The sequence below is a fragment of the Narcine bancroftii genome, chromosome 13, assembly GCF_036971445.1.
Source record: "Narcine bancroftii isolate sNarBan1 chromosome 13, sNarBan1.hap1, whole genome shotgun sequence".
In the NCBI taxonomy this organism is placed as follows: Eukaryota; Metazoa; Chordata; class Chondrichthyes; order Torpediniformes; family Narcinidae; genus Narcine; species Narcine bancroftii.
In genome coordinates this window covers 55,687,242-55,708,215 of record NC_091481.1, presented here as the reverse complement: position 1 = coordinate 55,708,215, position 20,974 = coordinate 55,687,242, and positions in this window count along the sequence as shown.

Below are 20,974 nucleotides of genomic sequence, written 5' to 3'. Positions count from 1 at the left end.
CTCACTCACTCACTAGCCACTCCTTCACAGCTCCACTCACTCACTTACTGAGCCATTCCTTCATGGCTCCACTCACTCACTAAGCCACTCATTCACTGCTCCACTGACTCACTGAGCCACTCCTTCAGTGCTCCACTCACTCACTAACTGAGCCTCTCCTTCACTGCTCCACTCACTCACTGAGCCACTCCTTCACTCCTCCACTCACTCAGTCATGAGCCACTCCTTCACTGCTCCACTCACTAACTAAGCCACTCCTTCACTGCTCAACTCACTGACTAACTGAGCCACTCCTACACTGCTCTACTCACTCACTCACTGAGACAATCCTTCACTGCTCCACTCACTAACTAAGCCACTCTTTCACTGCTCCACTCACTCACTCATTGAGCCACTCCTTCACTGATCCACTCACTCACTCACTGAGGGACTCCTTCACTGCTTCAATCACTAACTAAGCCTCTCCTTCACTGCTCCACTCACTCACTAAGCCACTCCTTACCTGCTCCACTCACTCACTAACTGAGCCATTCCTTCACTGTTCCACACACTCAATCACTCATCGAGCCACTCCTTCACTGCTCCACTCACTCACTGAGCCACTCCTTCACTGCAGTGCTCCACTCACTCACTAACTGAGCTCTCCTTCACTGCTCTACTCACTCACTGAGCCACTCCTTCACTGCTCCACTCAGTCACTCAATGAACACTCCATCACTGCTCTACTCACTCACTGAGCCACTCCTTCAGTGCTCCACTCAGTCACTAACTTAGCCTCTCCTTCACTGCTCCACTCACTCACTGAGACACTCCTTCACTGCTCTATTCACTCACTCACTGAGCCATTCCTTCACTGCTCCAGTCACTAACTGAGCAACACCTTCACTGCTCCACTCACTCACTCACTGAGCAACTCCTTCACTGCTCCACTCACTCATTAAGCCACTCCTTCACTGCTCCACTGACTCACTGAGCCACTACTTCACTGCTCCACTCACTCACTGATGAGCCACTCCTTCACTACTCTACTCACTGTCTCAATGAGCCACACCTTCACTGCTCCACTCACCTACTCAGCCACTCCTTCACTGCTCGATTCACTCACTCACTGAGCCATTCCTTTACTGCTCCAGTCACTAACTGAGCAACTCCTTCACTGCTCCACGCACTCACTCACTGAGCCATTCCTTCACTGCTCCACTCACTCACTGATCCACTCCTTCACTGCTCCACTCACTCACTAACTGAGCCACTCCTTCAGTGCTCCACTCACTCACTAACTGAGCCTCTTTTTCACTGCTCCACTCACTCACTGAGCCACTCCTTCACTCCTCCACTCACTCAGTCATGAGCCACTCCTTCACTGCTCCTCTCACTAACTAAGCCATTCCTTCACTGCTCAACTCACTGACTAACTGAGCCACTCCTACACTGCTCTACTCACTCACTCACTGAGCCACTCCTTCACTGCTCCACTCACTCACTCATTGAGCCTCTCCTTCACTGCTCCACTCACTCACTCACTGAGGGACTCCTTCACTGCTCCACTCACTCACTAAGCCACTCCTTCACTGCTCCACTCACTCACTAAGCCACTCCTTACCTGCTCCACTCACTCACTAACTGAGCCATTCCTTCACTGCTCCACACACTCAATCACTCATCGGGCCACTCCTTCACTGCTCCACTCACTCACTGAGCCACTCCTTCAGTGCTCCACTCAGTCACTAACTTAGCCTCTCCTTCACTGCTCCACTCAGTCACTCAATGAACAATCCATCAATGCTCTACTCACTCACTGAGCCACTCCTTCAGTGCTCCACTCAGTCACTAACTTAGCCTCTCCTTCACTGCTCCACTCACTCACAGAGCAACTCCTTCACTGCTCCACTTAGTCACTCAATGAACACTCCTTCACTGCTCCACTCACTCACTAACTGAGCCACTCCTTCACTGCTCCACTCACTCACTGAGCCACTCCTTCACTGCTCCACTCACTAACTGAGCCACTCCTTCACTGCTCCACTCACTCACTGATGAGCCACTCCTTCACTACTCTACTCACTGTCTCACTGAGCCACACCTTCACTGCTCCACTCACCTACTCAGCCACTCCTTCACTGCTCTATTCACTCACTCACTGAGCTACTCCTTCACTGCTCCACTCACTCACTGAGGCACTCCTTCATTGCTCCACTCACTCACTGAGCCACTCCTTCACTGCTCCACTCACTTACTCACTGAGCAACTCCTTCACTGCTCCACTCACTCACTGATCCACTCCTTCACTGCTCCACTCACTCACTAACTGAGCCATTCCATCACGGCTCCACTCACTCACAAAGCCACTCCTTCACTGCTCCACTGACTCACTGAGCCACTCCTTCACTGCTCCACTCACTCACTGAGCCACTCCTTCACAGCTCCACTCACTCACTCACTGAGCCATTCCTTCACTGCTCCAGTCACTAACTGAGCAACTCCTTCACTGCTCCACTCACTCACTCAATGAGCAACTCCTTCACTGCTCCACTCACTCATTAACTGAGCCACTCCTTCACTGCTCTACTCACTCACTGAGACACTCCTTCACTGCTCCGCTCAGGCACTCACTGAGCCACTCCTTCACTGCTCCACTCACTCAATGATGAGCCACTCCTTCACCACTCTACTCACTGTCTCACTGAGCCACACCTTCACTGCTCCACTCACCTACTCAGCCACTCCTTCACTGCTCTATTCACTCACTCACAGAGCTACTCCTTCACTGCTCCACTCACTCACTGAGGCAATCCTTCATTGCTCCACTCACTCACTGAGCCACTCCTTCACAGCTCCACTCACTCACTCACTGAGCCATTCCTTCACTGCTCCACTCACTCACTGACCCACTCCTTCACAGCTCCACTCACTCACTCACTGAGCCATTCCTTCACTGCTCCAGTCACTAACTGAGCAACTCCTTCACTGCTCACTCACTCACTCACTAGCCATTCCTTCACTGCTCCACTCACTCACTGAGCCACTCCTTCACTTCTCCACTCACTAACTGATCCACACCTTCACTGCTCCACTCACTCACTCAGCCACTCCTTCATTGCTCCACTCACTCACTGAGCCACTCCTTCACAGCTCCACTCACTCACTCACTGAGCCACTCCTTCACTGCTCCTGTCACTAACTGAGCAACTCCTTCACTGCTCACTCACTCACTCACTAGCCACTCCTTCACAGCTCCACTCACTCACTAACTGAGCCATTCCTTCATGGCTCCACTCACTCACTAAGCAACTCCTTCACTGCTCCACTGACTCACTGAGCCACTCCTTCACTGCTCCAGTCACTAATTGAGCAACTCCTTCAATGCTCCACTCACTCACTCACTGAGCAACTCCTTCACTGCTCCACTCACTCATTAAGCCACTCCTTCACTGCTCCCCTGACTCACTGAGCCACTACTTCACTGCTCCACTCACTCACTGATGAGCCACTCCTTCACTACTCTACTCACTGTCTCACTGAGTCACACCTTCACTGCTCCACTCACCTACTCAGCCACTCCTTCACTGCTCTATTCACTCACTCACTGAGCCATTCCTTCACTGCTCCACTCACTCACTGATCCACTCCTTCACTGCTCCACTCACTCACTAACTGAGCCACTCCTTCAGTGCTCCACTCACTCACTAACTGAGCCTCTTCTTCACTGCTCCACTCACTCACTGAGCCACTCCTTCACTCCTCCACTCACTCAGTCATGAGCCACTCCTTCACTGCTCCTCTCACTAACTAGGCCACTCCTTCACTGCTCAACTCACTGACTAACTGAGCCACTCCTACACTGCTCTACTCACTCACTCACTGAGCCACTCCTTCACTGCTCCACTCATGAACTAAGCCACTCTTTCACTGCTCCACTCACTCACTCACTGAGGGACTCCTTCACTGTTCCACTCACTAACTAAGCCACTCCTTCACTGCTCCACTCACTCACTAAACACTCCTTACCTGCTCCACTCACTCACTAACTGAGCCACTCCTTCACTGCTCCACTCACTCACTGAGCCACTCCTTCACTGCAGTGCTCCACTCACTCACTAACTGAGCTCTCCTTAACTGCTCCACTCACTCACAGAGCCACTCCTTCACTGCTCCACTCAGTCACTCAATGAACACTCCTTCACTGCTCCACTCACTCACTAACTGAGCCACTCCTTCACTGCTCCACTCACTCACTGAGCCACTCCTTCACTGCTCCACTCACTCACTAACTGAGCCACTCCTTCACTGCTGTACTCACTCACTGAGCCACTCCTTCACTGCTCCACTCACTAACTGAGCCACTCCTTCACTGCTCCACTCACTCACTGATGAGCCACTCCTTCACTACTCTACTCACTGTCTCACTGAGCCACACCTTCACTGCTCCACTCACCTACTCAGCCACTCCTTCACTGCTCTATTCACTCACTCACTGAGCTACTCCTTCACTGCTCCACTCACTCACTGAGGCACTCCTTCATTGCTCCACTCACTCACTGAGCCACTCCTTCACAGCTCCACTCACTCACTCACTGAGCCATTCCTTCACGGTTCCAGTCACTAACTAAGTAACTCCTTCACTGCTCCACTCACTCACTCACTGAGCAACTCCTTCACTGCTCCACTCCCTCACTCACTGAGCCATTCCTTCACTGCTCCACTCACTCACTGATCCACTCCTTCACTGCTCCACTCACTCACTAACTGAGCCATTCCATCACGGCTCCACTCACTCACAAAGCCACTCCTTCACTGCTCCACTGACTCACTGAGCCACTCCTTCACTGCTCCACTCACTCACTCACTGAGCCATTCCTTCACTGCTCCAGTTACTAACTGAGCAAATCCTTCACTGCTCCACTCATGAACTAAGCCACTCTTTCACTGCTCCACTCACTCACTCACTGAGGGACTCCTTCACTGCTCCACTCACTAACTAAGCCACTCCTTCACTGCTCCACTCACTCACTAAACACTCCTTACCTGCTCCACTCACTCACTAACTGAGCCACTCCTTCACTGCTCCACTCACTCACTGAGCCACTCCTTCACTGCAGTGCTCCACTCACTCACTAACTGAGCTCTCCTTAACTGCTCCACTCACTCACAGAGCCACTCCTTCACTGCTCCACTCAGTCACTCAATGAACACTCCTTCACTGCTCCACTCACTCACTAACTGAGCCACTCCTTCACTGCTCCACTCACTCACTGAGCCACTCCTTCACTGCTCCACTCATTCACTAACTGAGCCACTCCTTCACTGCTGTACTCACTCACTGAGCCACTCCTTCACTGCTCCACTCACTAACTGAGCCACTCCTTCACTGCTCCACTCACTCACTGATGAGCCACTCCTTCACTACTCTACTCACTGTCTCACTGAGCCACACCTTCACTGCTCCACTCACCTACTCAGCCACTCCTTCACTGCTCTATTCACTCACTCACTGAGCTACTCCTTCACTGCTCCACTCACTCACTGAGGCACTCCTTCATTGCTCCACTCACTCACTGAGCCACTCCTTCACAGCTCCACTCACTCACTCACTGAGCCATTCCTTCACGGTTCCAGTCACTAACTAAGCAACTCCTTCACTGCTCCACTCACTCACTCACTGAGCAACTCCTTCACTGCTCCACTCCCTCACTCACTGAGCCATTCCTTCACTGCTCCACTCACTCACTGATCCACTCCTTCACTGCTCCACTCACTCACTAACTGAGCCATTCCATCACGGCTCCACTCACTCACAAAGCCACTCCTTCACTGCTCCACTGACTCACTGAGCCACTCCTTCACTGCTCCACTCACTCACTGAGCCACTCCTTCACAGCTCCACTCACTCACTCACTGAGCCATTCCTTCACTGCTCCAGTTACTAACTGAGCAACTCCTTCACTGCTCCACTCACTCACTCAATGAGCAACTCCTTCACTGCTCCACTCACTCACTAACTGAGCCACTTCTTCACTGCTCTACTCACTCACTGAGATACTCCTTCACTGCTCCGCTCAGGCACTCACTGAGCCACTCCTTCACTGCTCCACTCACTCACTGATGAGCCACTCCTTCACCACTCTACTCACTGTCTCACTGAGCCACACCTTCACTGCTCCACTCACCTACTCAGCCACTCCTTCACTGCTCTATTCACTCACTCACAGAGCTACTCCTTCACTGCTCCACTCACTCACTGAGGCAATCCTTCATTGCTCCACTCACTCACTGAGCCACTCCTTCACAGCTCCACTCACTCACTCACTGAGCCATTCCTTCACTGCTCCACTCACTCACTGACCCACTCCTTCACAGCTCCACTCACTCACTCACTGAGCCATTCCTTCACTGCTCCAGTCACTAACTGAGCAACTCCTTCACTGCTCACTCACTCACTCACTAGCCATTCCTTCACTGCTCCACTCACTCACTGAGCCACTCCTTCACTTCTCCACTCACTAACTGATCCACACCTTCACTGCTCCACTCACTCACTCAGCCACTCCTTCATTGCTCCACTCACTCACTGAGCCACTCCTTCACAGCTCCACTCACTCACTCACTGAGCCACTCCTTCACTGCTCCTGTCACTAACTAAGCAACTCCTTCACTGCTCACTCACTCACTCACTAGCCACTCCTTCACAGCTCCACTCACTCACTAACTGAGCCATTCCTTCATGGCTCCACTCACTCAGTAAGCAACTCCTTCACTGCTCCACTGACTCACTGAGCCACTCCTTCACTGCTCCAGTCACTAATTGAGCAACTCCTTCAATGCTCCACTCACTCACTCACTGAGCAACTCCTTCACTGCTCCACTCACTCATTAAGCCACTCCTTCACTGCTCCACTGACTCACTGAGCCACTACTTCACTGCTCCACTCACTCACTGATGAGCCACTCCTTCACTACTCTACTCACTGTCTCACTGAGCCACACCTTCACTGCTCCACTCACCTACTCAGCCACTCCTTCACTGCTCTATTCACTCACTCACTGAGCCATTCCTTCACTGCTCCACTCACTCACTGATCCACTCCTTCACTGCTCCACTCACTCACTAACTGAGCCACTCCTTCAGTGCTCCACTCACTCACTAACTGAGCCTCTTCTTCACTGCTCCACTCACTCACTGAGCAACTCCTTCACTCCTCCACTCACTCAGTCATGAGCCACTCCGTCACTGCTCCTCTCACTAACTAAGCCACTCCTTCACTGCTCAACTCATTGACTAACTGAGCCACTCCTACACTGCTCTACTCACTCACTCACTGAGCCACTCCTTCACTGCTCCACTCATGAACTAAGCCACTCTTTCACTGCTCCACTCACTCACTCACTGAGGGGCTCCTTCACTGCTCCACTCACTAACTAAGCCACTCCTTCACTGCTCCACTCACTCACTAAACACTCCTTACCTGCTCCACTCACTCACTAACTGAGCCACTCCTTCACTGCTCCACTCACTCACTGAGCCACTCCTTCACTGCAGTGTTCCACTCACTCACTAACTGAGCTCTCCTTAACTGCTCCACTCACTCACAGAGCCACTCCTTCACTGCTCCACTCAGTCACTCAATGAACACTCCTTCACTGCTCCACTCACTCACTAACTGAGCCACTCCTTCACTGCTCCACTCACTAACTGAGCCACTCCTTCACTGCTCCACTCACTCACTGATGAGCCACTCCTTCACTACTCTACTCACTGTCTCACTGAGCCACACCTTCACTGCTCCACTCACTCACTAACTGAGCCACTCCTTCACTGCTGTACTCACTCACTGAGCCACTCCTTCTCTGCTCCACTCACTAACTGAGCCACTCCTTCACTGCTCCACTCACTCACTAACTGAGCCACTCCTTAACTGCTCCACTCACTCACAGAGCCACTCCTTCACTGCTCCACTCACTCACTAACTGAGCCACTCCTTCACTGCTCTACTCACTCACTGAGACACTCCTTCACTGCTCCACTCACTAACTGAGCCACTCCTTCACTGCTCCACTCACTCACTGATGAGCCACTCCTTCACTACTCTACTCACTGTCTCACTGAGCCACACCTTCACTGCTCCACTCACCTACTCAGCCACTCCTTCACTGCTCTATTCACTCACTCACTGAGCTACTCCTTCACTGCTCCACTCACTCACTGAGGCACTCCTTCATTGCTCCACTCACTCACTGAGCCACTCCTTCACAGCTCCACTCACTCACTCACTGAGCCATTCCTTCACGGTTCCAGTCACTAACTAAGCAACTCCTTCACTGCTCCACTCACTCACTCACTGAGCCATTCCTTCACTGCTCCACTCACTCACTGATCCACTCCTTCACTGCTCCACTCACTCACTAACTGAGCCATTCCATCACGGCTCCACTCACTCACAAAGCCACTCCTTCACTGCTCCACTGACTCACTGAGCCACTCCTTCACTGCTCCACTCACTCACTGAGCCACTCCTTCACAGCTCCACTCACTCACTCACTGAGCCATTCCTTCACTGCTCCACTCACTCACTGACCCACTCCTTCACAGCTCCACTCACTCACTCACTGAGCCATTCCTTCACTGCTCCAGTCACTAACTGAGCAACTCCTTCACTGCTCACTCACTCACTCACTAGCCATTCCTTCACTGCTCCACTCACTCACTGAGCCACTCCTTCACTTCTCCACTCACTAACTGATCCACACCTTCACTGCTCCACTCACTCACTCAGCCACTCCTTCATTGCTCCACTCACTCACTGAGCCACTCCTTCAAAGCTCCACTCACTCACTCACTGAGCCACTCCTTCACTGCTCCAGTCACTAACTGAGCAACTCCTTCACTGCTCACTCACTCACTCACTAGCCACTCCTTCACAGCTCCACTCACTCACTAACTGAGCATTCCTTCATGGCTCCACTCACTCACTAAACCACTCATTCACTGCTCCACTGACTCACTGAGCCACTCCTTCAGTGCTCCACTCACTCACTAACTGAGCCTCTCCTTCACTGCTCCACTCACTCACTGAGCCACTCCTTCACTCCTCCACTCACTCAGTCATGAGCCACTCCTTCACTACTCCACTCACTAACTAAGCCACTCCTTCACTGCTCAACTCACTGACTAACTGAGCCACTCCTACACTGCTCTACTCACTCACTCACTGAGACAATCCTTCACTGCTCCACTAACTAACTAAGCCACTCTTTCACTGCTCCACTCACTCACTCATTGAGCCACTCCTTCACTGATCCACTCACTCACTCACTGAGGGACTCCTTCACTGCTTCACTCACTAACTAAGCCTCTCCTTCACTGCTCCACTCACTCACTAAGCCACTCCTTACCTGCTCCACTCACTCACTAACTGAGCCATTCCTTCACTGTTCCACACACTCAATCACTCATCGAGCCACTCCTTCACTGCTCCACTCACTCACTGAGCCACTCCTTCACTGCAGTGCTCCACTCACTCACTAACTGAGCTCTCCTTCACTGCTCTACTCACTCACTGAGCCACTCCTTCACTGCTCCACTCAGTCACTCAATGAACACTCCATCACTGCTCTACTCACTCACTGAGCCACTCCTTCAGTGCTCCACTCAGTCACTAACTTAGCCTCTCCTTCACTGCTCCACTCACCTACTCAGCCACTCCTTCACTGCTCTATTCACTCACTCACAGAGCTACTCCTTCACTGCTCCACTCACTACTGAGGCAATCCGTCATTGCTCCACTCACTCACTGAGCCACTCCTTCACAGCTCCACGCACTCACTCACTGAGCCATTCCTTCACTGCTCCACTCACTCACTGACCCACTCCTTCACAGCTCCACTCACTCACTCACTGAGCCATTCCTTCACTGCTCCAGTCACTAACTGAGCAACTCCTTCACTGCTATCTCACTCACTCACTAGCCATTCCTTCACTGCTCCACTCACTCACTGAGCCACTCCTTCACTTCTCCACTCACTAACTGATCCACACCTTCACTGCTCCACTCAGTCACTCAGCCACTCCTTCATTGCTCCACTCACTCACTGAGCCACTCCTTCACAGCTCCACTCACTCACTCACTGAGCCACTCCTTCACTGCTCCTGTCACTAACTGAGCAACTCCTTCACTGCTCACTCACTCACTCACTAGCCACTCCTTCACAGCTCCACTCACTCACTAACTGAGCCATTCCTTCATGGCTCCACTCACTCAGTAAGCAACTCCTTCACTGCTCCACTGACTCACTGAGCCACTCCTTCACTGCTCCAGTCACTAATTGAGCAACTCCTTCAATGCTCCACTCACTCACTCACTGAGCAACTCCTTCACTGCTCCACTCACTCATTAAGCCACTCCTTCACTGCTCCACTGACTCACTGAGCCACTACTTCACTGTTCCACTCACTCACTGATGAGCCACTCCTTCACTACTCTACTCACTGTCTCACTGAGCCACACCTTCACTGCTCCACTCACCTACTCAGCCACTCCTTCACTGCTCTATTCACTCACTCACTGAGCCATTCCTTCACTGCTCCACTCACTCACTGATCCACTCCTTCACTGCTCCACTCACTCACTAACTGAGCCATTCCATCACGGCTCCACTCACTCACAAAGCCACTCCTTCACTGCTCCACTGACTCACTGAGCCACTCCTTCACTGCTCCACTCACTCACTGAGCCACTCCTTCACAGCTCCACTCACTCACTCACTGAGCCATTCCTTCACTGCTCCACTCACTCACTGACCCACTCCTTCACAGCTCCACTCACTCACTCACTGAGCCATTCCTTCACTGCTCCAGTCACTAACTGAGCAACTCCTTCACTGCTCACTCACTCACTCACTAGCCATTCCTTCACTGCTCCACTCACTCACTGAGCCACTCCTTCACTTCTCCACTCACTAACTGATCCACACCTTCACTGCTCCACTCACTCACTCAGCCACTCCTTCATTGCTCCACTCACTCACTGAGCCACTCCTTCAAAGCTCCACTCACTCACTCACTGAGCCACTCCTTCACTGCTCCAGTCACTAACTGAGCAACTCCTTCACTGCTCACTCACTCACTCACTAGCCACTCCTTCACAGCTCCACTCAGTCACTAACTGAGCCATTCCTTCATGGCTCCACTCACTCACTAAGCCACTCATTCACTGCTCCACTGACTCACTGAGCCACTCCTTCAGTGCTCCACTCACTCACTAACTGAGCCTCTCCTTCACTGCTCCACTCACTCACTGAGCCACTCCTTCACTGCTCAACTCACTGACTAACTGAGCCACTCCTACACTGCTCTACTCACTCACTCACTGAGACAATCCTTCACTGCTCCACTCACTAACTAAGCCACTCTTTCACTGTTCCACTCACTCACTCATTGAGCCATTCCTTCACTGATCCACTCACTCACTCACTGAGGGACTCCTTCACTGCTTCACTCACTAACTAAGCCTCTCCTTCACTGCTCCACTCACTCACTAAGCCACTCCTTACCTGCTCCACTCACTCACTAACTGAGCCATTCCTTCACTGTTCCACACACTCAATCACTCATCGAGCCACTCCTTCACTGCTCCACTCACTCACTGAGCCACTCCTTCACTGCAGTGCTCCACTCACTCACTAACTGAGCTCTCCTTCACTGCTCTACTCACTCACTGAGCCACTCCTTCACTGCAGTGCTCCACTCACTCACTAACTGAGCTCTCCTTCATTGCTCCACTCACTCACTGAGCCACTCCTTCACAGCTCCACTCACTCACTCACTGAGCCACTCCTTCACTGCTCCTGTCACTAACTGAGCAACTCCTTCACTGCTCACTCACTCACTCACTAGCCACTCCTTCACAGCTCCACTCACTCACTAACTGAGCCATTCCTTCATGGCTCCACTCACTCAGTAAGCAACTCCTTCACAGCTCCACTGACTCACTGAGCCACTCCTTCACTGCTCCAGTCACTAATTGAGCAACTCCTTCAATGCTCCACTCACTCACTCACTGAGCAACTCCTTCACTGCTCCACTCACTCATTAAGCCACTCCTTCACTGCTCCACTGACTCACTGAGCCACTACTTCACTGCTCCACTCACTCACTGATGAGCCACTCCTTCACTACTCTACTCACTGTCTCACTGAGCCACACCTTCACTGCTCCACTCACCTACTCAGCCACTCCTTCACTGCTCTATTCACTCACTCACTGAGCCATTCCTTCACTGCTCCACTCACTCACTGATCCACTCCTTCACTGCTCCACTCACTCACTAACTGAGCCACTCCTTCAGTGCTCCACTCACTCACTAACTGAGCCTCTTCTTCACTGCTCCACTCACTCACTGAGCCACTCCTTCACTCCTCCACTCACTCAGTCATGAGCCACTCCTTCACTGCTCCTCTCACTAACTAAGCCACTCCTTCACTGCTCAACTCACTGACTAACTGAGCCACTCCTACACTGCTCTACTCACTCACTCACTGAGCCACTCCTTCACTGCTCCACTCATGAACTAAGCCACTCTTTCACTGCTCCACTCACTCACTCACTGAGGGACTCCTTCACTGCTCCACTCACTAACTAAGCCACTCCTTCACTGCTCCACTCACTCACTAAACACTCCTTACCTGCTCCACTCACTCACTAACTGAGCCACTCCTTCACTGCTCCACTCACTCACTGAGCCACTCCTTCACTGCAGTGCTCCACTCACTCACTAACTGAGCTCTCCTTAACTGCTCCACTCACTCACAGAGCCACTCCTTCACTGCTCCACTCAGTCACTCAATGAACACTCCTTCACTGCTCCACTCACTCACTAACTGAGCCACTCCTTCACTGCTCCACTCACTCACTGAGCCACTCCTTCACTGCTCCACTCACTCACTAACTGAGCCACTCCTTCACTGCTGTACTCACTCACTGAGCCACTCCTTCACTGCTCCACTCACTAACTGAGCCACTCCTTCACTGCTCCACTCACTCACTGATGAGCCACTCCTTCACTACTCTACTCACTGTCTCACTGAGCCACACCTTCACTGCTCCATTCACCTACTCAGCCACTCCTTCACTGCTCTATTCACTCACTCACTGAGCTACTCCTTCACTGCTCCACTCACTCACTGAGGCACTCCTTCATTGCTCCACTCACTCACTGAGACACTCCTTCACAGCTCCACTCACTCACTCACTGAGCCATTCCTTCACGGTTCCAGTCACTAACTAAGCAACTCCTTCACTGCTCCACTCACTCACTCACTGAGCAACTCCTTCACTGCTCCACTCCCTCACTCACTGAGCCATTCCTTCACTGCTCCACTCACTCACTGATCCACTCCTTCACTGCTCCACTCACTCACTAACTGAGCCATTCCATCACGGCTCCACTCACTCACAAAGCCACTCCTTCACTGCTCCACTGACTCACTGAGCCACTCCTTCACTGCTCCACTCACTCACTGAGCCACTCCTTCACAGCTCCACTCACTCACTCACTGAGCCATTCCTTCACTGCTCCACTCACTCACTGACCCACTCCTTCACAGCTCCACTCACTCACTCACTGAGCCATTCCTTCACTGCTCCAGTCACTAACTGAGCAACTCCTTCACTGCTCACTCACTCACTCACTAGCCATTCCTTCACTGCTCCACTCACTCACTGAGCCACTCCTTCACTTCTCCACTCACTAACTGATCCACACCTTCACTGCTCCACTCACTCACTCAGCCACTCCTTCATTGCTCCACTCACTCACTGAGCCACTCCTTCAAAGCTCCACTCACTCACTCACTGAGCCACTCCTTCACTGCTCCAGTCACTAACTGAGCAACTCCTTCACTGCTCACTCACTCACTCACTAGCCACTCCTTCACAGCTCCACTCACTCACTAACTGAGCCATTCCTTCATGGCTCCACTCACTCACTAAGCCACTCATTCACTGCTCCACTGACTCACTGAGCCACTCCTTCAGTGCTCCACTCACTCACTAACTGAGCCTCTCCTTCACTGCTCCACTCACTCACTGAGCCACTCCTTCACTCCTCCACTCACTCAGTCATGAGCCACTCCTTCACTGCTCCACTCACTAACTAAGCCACTCCTTCACTGCTCAACTCACTGACTAACTGAGCCACTCCTACACTGCTCTACTCACTCACTCACTGAGACAATCCTTCACTGCTCCACTCACTAACTAAGCCACTCTTTCACTGCTCCACTCACTCACTCATTGAGCCACTCCTTCACTGATCCACTCACTCACTCACTGAGGGACTCCTTCACTGCTTCAATCACTAACTAAGCCTCTCCTTCACTGCTCCACTCACTCACTAAGCCACTCCTTACCTGCTCCACTCACTCACTAACTGAGCCATTCCTTCACTGTTCCACACACTCAATCACTCATCGAGCCACTCCTTCACTGCTCCACTCACTCACTGAGCCACTCCTTCACTGCAGTGCTCCACTCACTCACTAACTGAGCTCTCCTTCACTGCTCTACTCACTCACTGAGCCACTCCTTCACTGCTCCACTCAGTCACTCAATGAACACTCCATCACTGCTCTACTCACTCACTGAGCCACTCCTTCAGTGCTCCACTCAGTCACTAACTTAGCCTCTCCTTCACTGCTCCACTCACTCACTGAGACACTCCTTCACTGCTCTATTCACTCACTCACTGAGCCATTCCTTCACTGCTCCAGTCACTAACTGAGCAACACCTTCACTGCTCCACTCACTCACTCACTGAGCAACTCCTTCACTGCTCCACTCACTCATTAAGCCACTCCTTCACTGCTCCACTGACTCACTGAGCCACTACTTCACTGCTCCACTCACTCACTGATGAGCCACTCCTTCACTACTCTACTCACTGTCTCAATGAGCCACACCTTCACTGCTCCACTCACCTACTCAGCCACTCCTTCACTGCTCGATTCACTCACTCACTGAGCCATTCCTTTACTGCTCCAGTCACTAACTGAGCAACTCCTTCACTGCTCCACGCACTCACTCACTGAGCCATTCCTTCACTGCTCCACTCACTCACTGATCCACTCCTTCACTGCTCCACTCACTCACTAACTGAGCCACTCCTTCAGTGCTCCACTCACTCACTAACTGAGCCTCTTTTTCACTGCTCCACTCACTAACTGAGCCACTCCTTCAGTGCTCCACTCACTCACTAACTGAGCCACTCCTTCACTGCTCCTCTCACTAACTAAGCCATTCCTTCACTGCTCAACTCACTGACTAACTGAGCCACTCCTACACTGCTCTACTCACTCACTCACTGAGCCACTCCTTCACTGCTCCACTCACTCACTCATTGAGCCTCTCCTTCACTGCTCCACTCACTCACTCACTGAGGGACTCCTTCACTGCTCCACTCACTCACTAAGCCACTCCTTCACTGCTCCACTCACTCACTAAGCCACTCCTTACCTGCTCCACTCACTCACTAACTGAGCCATTCCTTCACTGCTCCACACACTCAATCACTCATCGGGCCACTCCTTCACTGCTCCACTCACTCACTGAGCCACTCCTTCAGTGCTCCACTCAGTCACTAACTTAGCCTCTCCTTCACTGCTCCACTCAGTCACTCAATGAACAATCCATCAATGCTCTACTCACTCACTGAGCCACTCCTTCAGTGCTCCACTCAGTCACTAACTTAGCCTCTCCTTCACTGCTCCACTCACTCACAGAGCAACTCCTTCACTGCTCCACTTAGTCACTCAATGAACACTCCTTCACTGCTCCACTCACTCACTAACTGAGCCACTCCTTCACTGCTCCACTCACTCACTGAGCCACTCCTTCACTGCTCCACTCACTAACTGAGCCACTCCTTCACTGCTCCACTCACTCACTGATGAGCCACTCCTTCACTACTCTACTCACTGTCTCACTGAGCCACACCTTCACTGCTCCACTCACCTACTCAGCCACTCCTTCACTGCTCTATTCACTCACTCACTGAGCTACTCCTTCACTGCTCCACTCACTCACTGAGGCACTCCTTCATTGCTCCACTCACTCACTGAGCCACTCCTTCACTGCTCCACTCACTTACTCACTGAGCAACTCCTTCACTGCTCCACTCACTCACTGATCCACTCCTTCACTGCTCCACTCACTCACTAACTGAGCCATTCCATCACGGCTCCACTCACTCACAAAGCCACTCCTTCACTGCTCCACTGACTCACTGAGCCACTCCTTCACTGCTCCACTCACTCACTGAGCCACTCCTTCACAGCTCCACTCACTCACTCACTGAGCCATTCCTTCACTGCTCCAGTCACTAACTGAGCAACTCCTTCACTGCTCCACTCACTCACTCAATGAGCAACTCCTTCACTGCTCCACTCACTCATTAACTGAGCCACTCCTTCACTGCTCTACTCACTCACTGAGACACTCCTTCACTGCTCCGCTCAGGCACTCACTGAGCCACTCCTTCACTGCTCCACTCACTCAATGATGAGCCACTCCTTCACCACTCTACTCACTGTCTCACTGAGCCACACCTTCACTGCTCCACTCACCTACTCAGCCACTCCTTCACTGCTCTATTCACTCACTCACAGAGCTACTCCTTCACTGCTCCACTCACTCACTGAGGCAATCCTTCATTGCTCCACTCACTCACTGAGCCACTCCTTCACAGCTCCACTCACTCACTCACTGAGCCATTCCTTCACTGCTCCACTCACTCACTGACCCACTCCTTCACAGCTCCACTCACTCACTCACTAGCCATTCCTTCACTGCTCCACTCACTCACTGAGCCACTCCTTCACTTCTCCACTCACTAACTGATCCACACCTTCACTGCTCCACTCACTCACTCAGCCACTCCTTCATTGCTCCACTCACTCACTGAGCCACTCCTTCACAGCTCCACTCACTCACTCACTGAGCCACTCCTTCACTGCTCCTGTCACTAACTGAGCAACTCCTTCACTGCTCACTCACTCACTCACTAGCCACTCCTTCACAGCTCCACTCACTCACTAACTGAGCCATTCCTTCATGGCTCCACTCACTCACTAAGCAACTCCTTCACTGCTCCACTGACTCACTGAGCCACTCCTTCACTGCTCCAGTCACTAATTGAGCAACTCCTTCAATGCTCCACTCACTCACTCACTGAGCAACTCCTTCACTGCTCCACTCACTCATTAAGCCACTCCTTCACTGCTCCCCTGACTCACTGAGCCACTACTTCACTGCTCCACTCACTCACTGATGAGCCACTCCTTCACTACTCTACTCACTGTCTCACTGAGTCACACCTTCACTGCTCCACTCACCTACTCAGCCACTCCTTCACTGCTCTATTCACTCACTCACTGAGCCATTCCTTCACTGCTCCACTCACTCACTGATCCACTCCTTCACTGCTCCACTCACTCACTAACTGAGCCACTCCTTCAGTGCTCCACTCACTCACTAACTGAGCCTCTTCTTCACTGCTCCACTCACTCACTGAGCCACTCCTTCACTCCTCCACTCACTCAGTCATGAGCCACTCCTTCACTGCTCCTCTCACTAACTAGGCCACTCCTTCACTGCTCAACTCACTGACTAACTGAGCCACTCCTACACTGCTCTACTCACTCACTCACTGAGCCACTCCTTCACTGCTCCACTCATGAACTAAGCCACTCTTTCACTGCTCCACTCACTCACTCACTGAGGGACTCCTTCACTGTTCCACTCACTAACTAAGCCACTCCTTCACTGCTCCACTCACTCACTAAACACTCCTTACCTGCTCCACTCACTCACTAACTGAGCCACTCCTTCACTGCTCCACTCACTCACTGAGCCACTCCTTCACTGCAGTGCTCCACTCACTCACTAACTGAGCTCTCCTTAACTGCTCCACTCACTCACAGAGCCACTCCTTCACTGCTCCACTCAGTCACTCAATGAACACTCCTTCACTGCTCCACTCACTCACTAACTGAGCCACTCCTTCACTGCTCCACTCACTCACTGAGCCACTCCTTCACTGCTCCACTCACTCACTAACTGAGCCACTCCTTCACTGCTGTACTCACTCACTGAGCCACTCCTTCACTGCTCCACTCACTAACTGAGCCACTCCTTCACTGCTCCACTCACTCACTGATGAGCCACTCCTTCACTACTCTACTCACTGTCTCACTGAGCCACACCTTCACTGCTCCACTCACCTACTCAGCCACTCCTTCACTGCTCTATTCACTCACTCACTGAGCTACTCCTTCACTGCTCCACTCACTCACTGAGGCACTCCTTCATTGCTCCACTCACTCACTGAGCCACTCCTTCACAGCTCCACTCACTCACTCACTGAGCCATTCCTTCACGGTTCCAGTCACTAACTAAGTAACTCCTTCACTGCTCCACTCACTCACTCACTGAGCAACTCCTTCACTGCTCCACTCCCTCACTCACTGAGCCATTCCTTCACTGCTCCACTCACTCACTGATCCACTCCTTCACTGCTCCACTCACTCACTAACTGAGCCATTCCATCACGGCTCCACTCACTCACAAAGCCACTCCTTCACTGCTCCACTGACTCACTGAGCCACTCCTTCACTGCTCCACTCACTCACTCACTGAGCCATTCCTTCACTGCTCCAGTTACTAACTGAGCAAATCCTTCACTGCTCCACTCATGAACTAAGCCACTCTTTCACTGCTCCACTCACTCACTCACTGAGGGACTCCTTCACTGCTCCACTCACTAACTAAGCCACTCCTTCACTGCTCCACTCACTCACTAAACACTCCTTACCTGCTCCACTCACTCACTAACTGAGCCACTCCTTCACTGCTCCACTCACTCACTGAGCCACTCCTTCACTGCAGTGCTCCACTCACTCACTAACTGAGCTCTCCTTAACTGCTCCACTCACTCACAGAGCCACTCCTTCACTGCTCCACTCAGTCACTCAATGAACACTCCTTCACTGCTCCACTCACTCACTAACTGAGCCACTCCTTCACTGCTCCACTCACTCACTGAGCCACTCCTTCACTGCTCCACTCATTCACTAACTGAGCCACTCCTTCACTGCTGTACTCACTCACTGAGCCACTCCTTCACTGCTCCACTCACTAACTGAGCCACTCCTTCACTGCTCCACTCACTCACTGATGAGCCACTCCTTCACTACTCTACTCACTGTCTCACTGAGCCACACCTTCACTGCTCCACTCACCTACTCAGCCACTCCTTCACTGCTCTATTCACTCACTCACTGAGCTACTCCTTCACTGCTCCACTCACTCACTGAGGCACTCCTTCATTGCTCCACTCACTCACTGAGCCACTCCTTCACAGCTCCACTCACTCACTCACTGAGCCATTCCTTCACGGTTCCAGTCACTAACTAAGCAACTCCTTCACTGCTCCACTCACTCACTCACTGAGCAACTCCTTCACTGCTCCACTCCCTCACTCACTGAGCCATTCCTTCACTGCTCCACTCACTCACTGATCCACTCCTTCACTGCTCCACTCACTCACTAACTGAGCCATTCCATCACGGCTCCACTCACTCACAAAGCCACTCCTTCACTGCTCCACTGACTCACTGAGCCACTCCTTCACTGCTCCACTCACTCACTGAGCCACTCCTTCACAGCTCCACTCACTCACTCACTGAGCCATTCCTTCACTGCTCCAGTTACTAACTGAGCAACTCCTTCACTGCTCCACTCACTCACTCAATGAGCAACTCCTTCACTGCTCCACTCACTCACTAACTGAGCCACTTCTTCACTGCTCTACTCACTCACTGAGATACTCCTTCACTGCTCCGCTCAGGCACTCACTGAGCCACTCCTTCACTGCTCCACTCACTCACTGATGAGCCACTCCTTCACCACTCTACTCACTGTCTCACTGAGCCACACCTTCACTGCTCCACTCACCTACTCAGCCACTCCTTCACTGCTCTATTCACTCACTCACAGAGCTACTCCTTCACTGCTCCACTCACTCACTGAGGCAATCCTTCATTGCTCCACTCACTCACTGAGCCACTCCTTCACAGCTCCACTCACTCACTCACTGAGCCATTCCTTCACTGCTCCACTCACTCACTGACCCACTCCTTCACAGCTCCACTCACTCACTCACTGAGCCATTCCTTCACTGCTCCAGTCACTAACTGAGCAACTCCTTCACTGCTCACTCACTCACTCACTAGCCATTCCTTCACTGCTCCACTCACTCACTGAGCCACTCCTTCACTTCTCCACTCACTAACTGATCCACACCTTCACTGCTCCACTCACTCACTCAGCCACTCCTTCATTGCTCCACTCACTCACTGAGCCACTCCTTCACAGCTCCACTCACTCACTCACTGAGCCACTCCTTCACTGCTCCTGTCACTAACTAAGCAACTCCTTCACTGCTCACTCACTCACTCACTAGCCACTCCTTCACAGCTCCACTCACTCACTAACTGAGCCATTCCTTCATGGCTCCACTCACTCAGTAAGCAACTCCTTCACTGCTCCACTGACTCACTGAGCCACTCCTTCACTGCTCCAGTCACTAATTGAGCAACTCCTTCAATGCTCCACTCACTCACTCACTGAGCAACTCCTTCACTGCTCCACTCACTCATTAAGCCACTCCTTCACTGCTCCACTGACTCACTGAGCCACTACTTCACTGCTCCACTCACTCACTGATGAGCCACTCCTTCACTACTCTACTCACTGTCTCACTGAGCCACACCTTCACTGCTCCACTCACCTACTCAGCCACTCCTTCACTGCTCTATTCACTCACTCACTGAGCCATTCCTTCACTGCTCCACTCACTCACTGATCCACTCCTTCACTGCTCCACTCACTCACTAACTGAGCCACTCCTTCAGTGCTCCACTCACT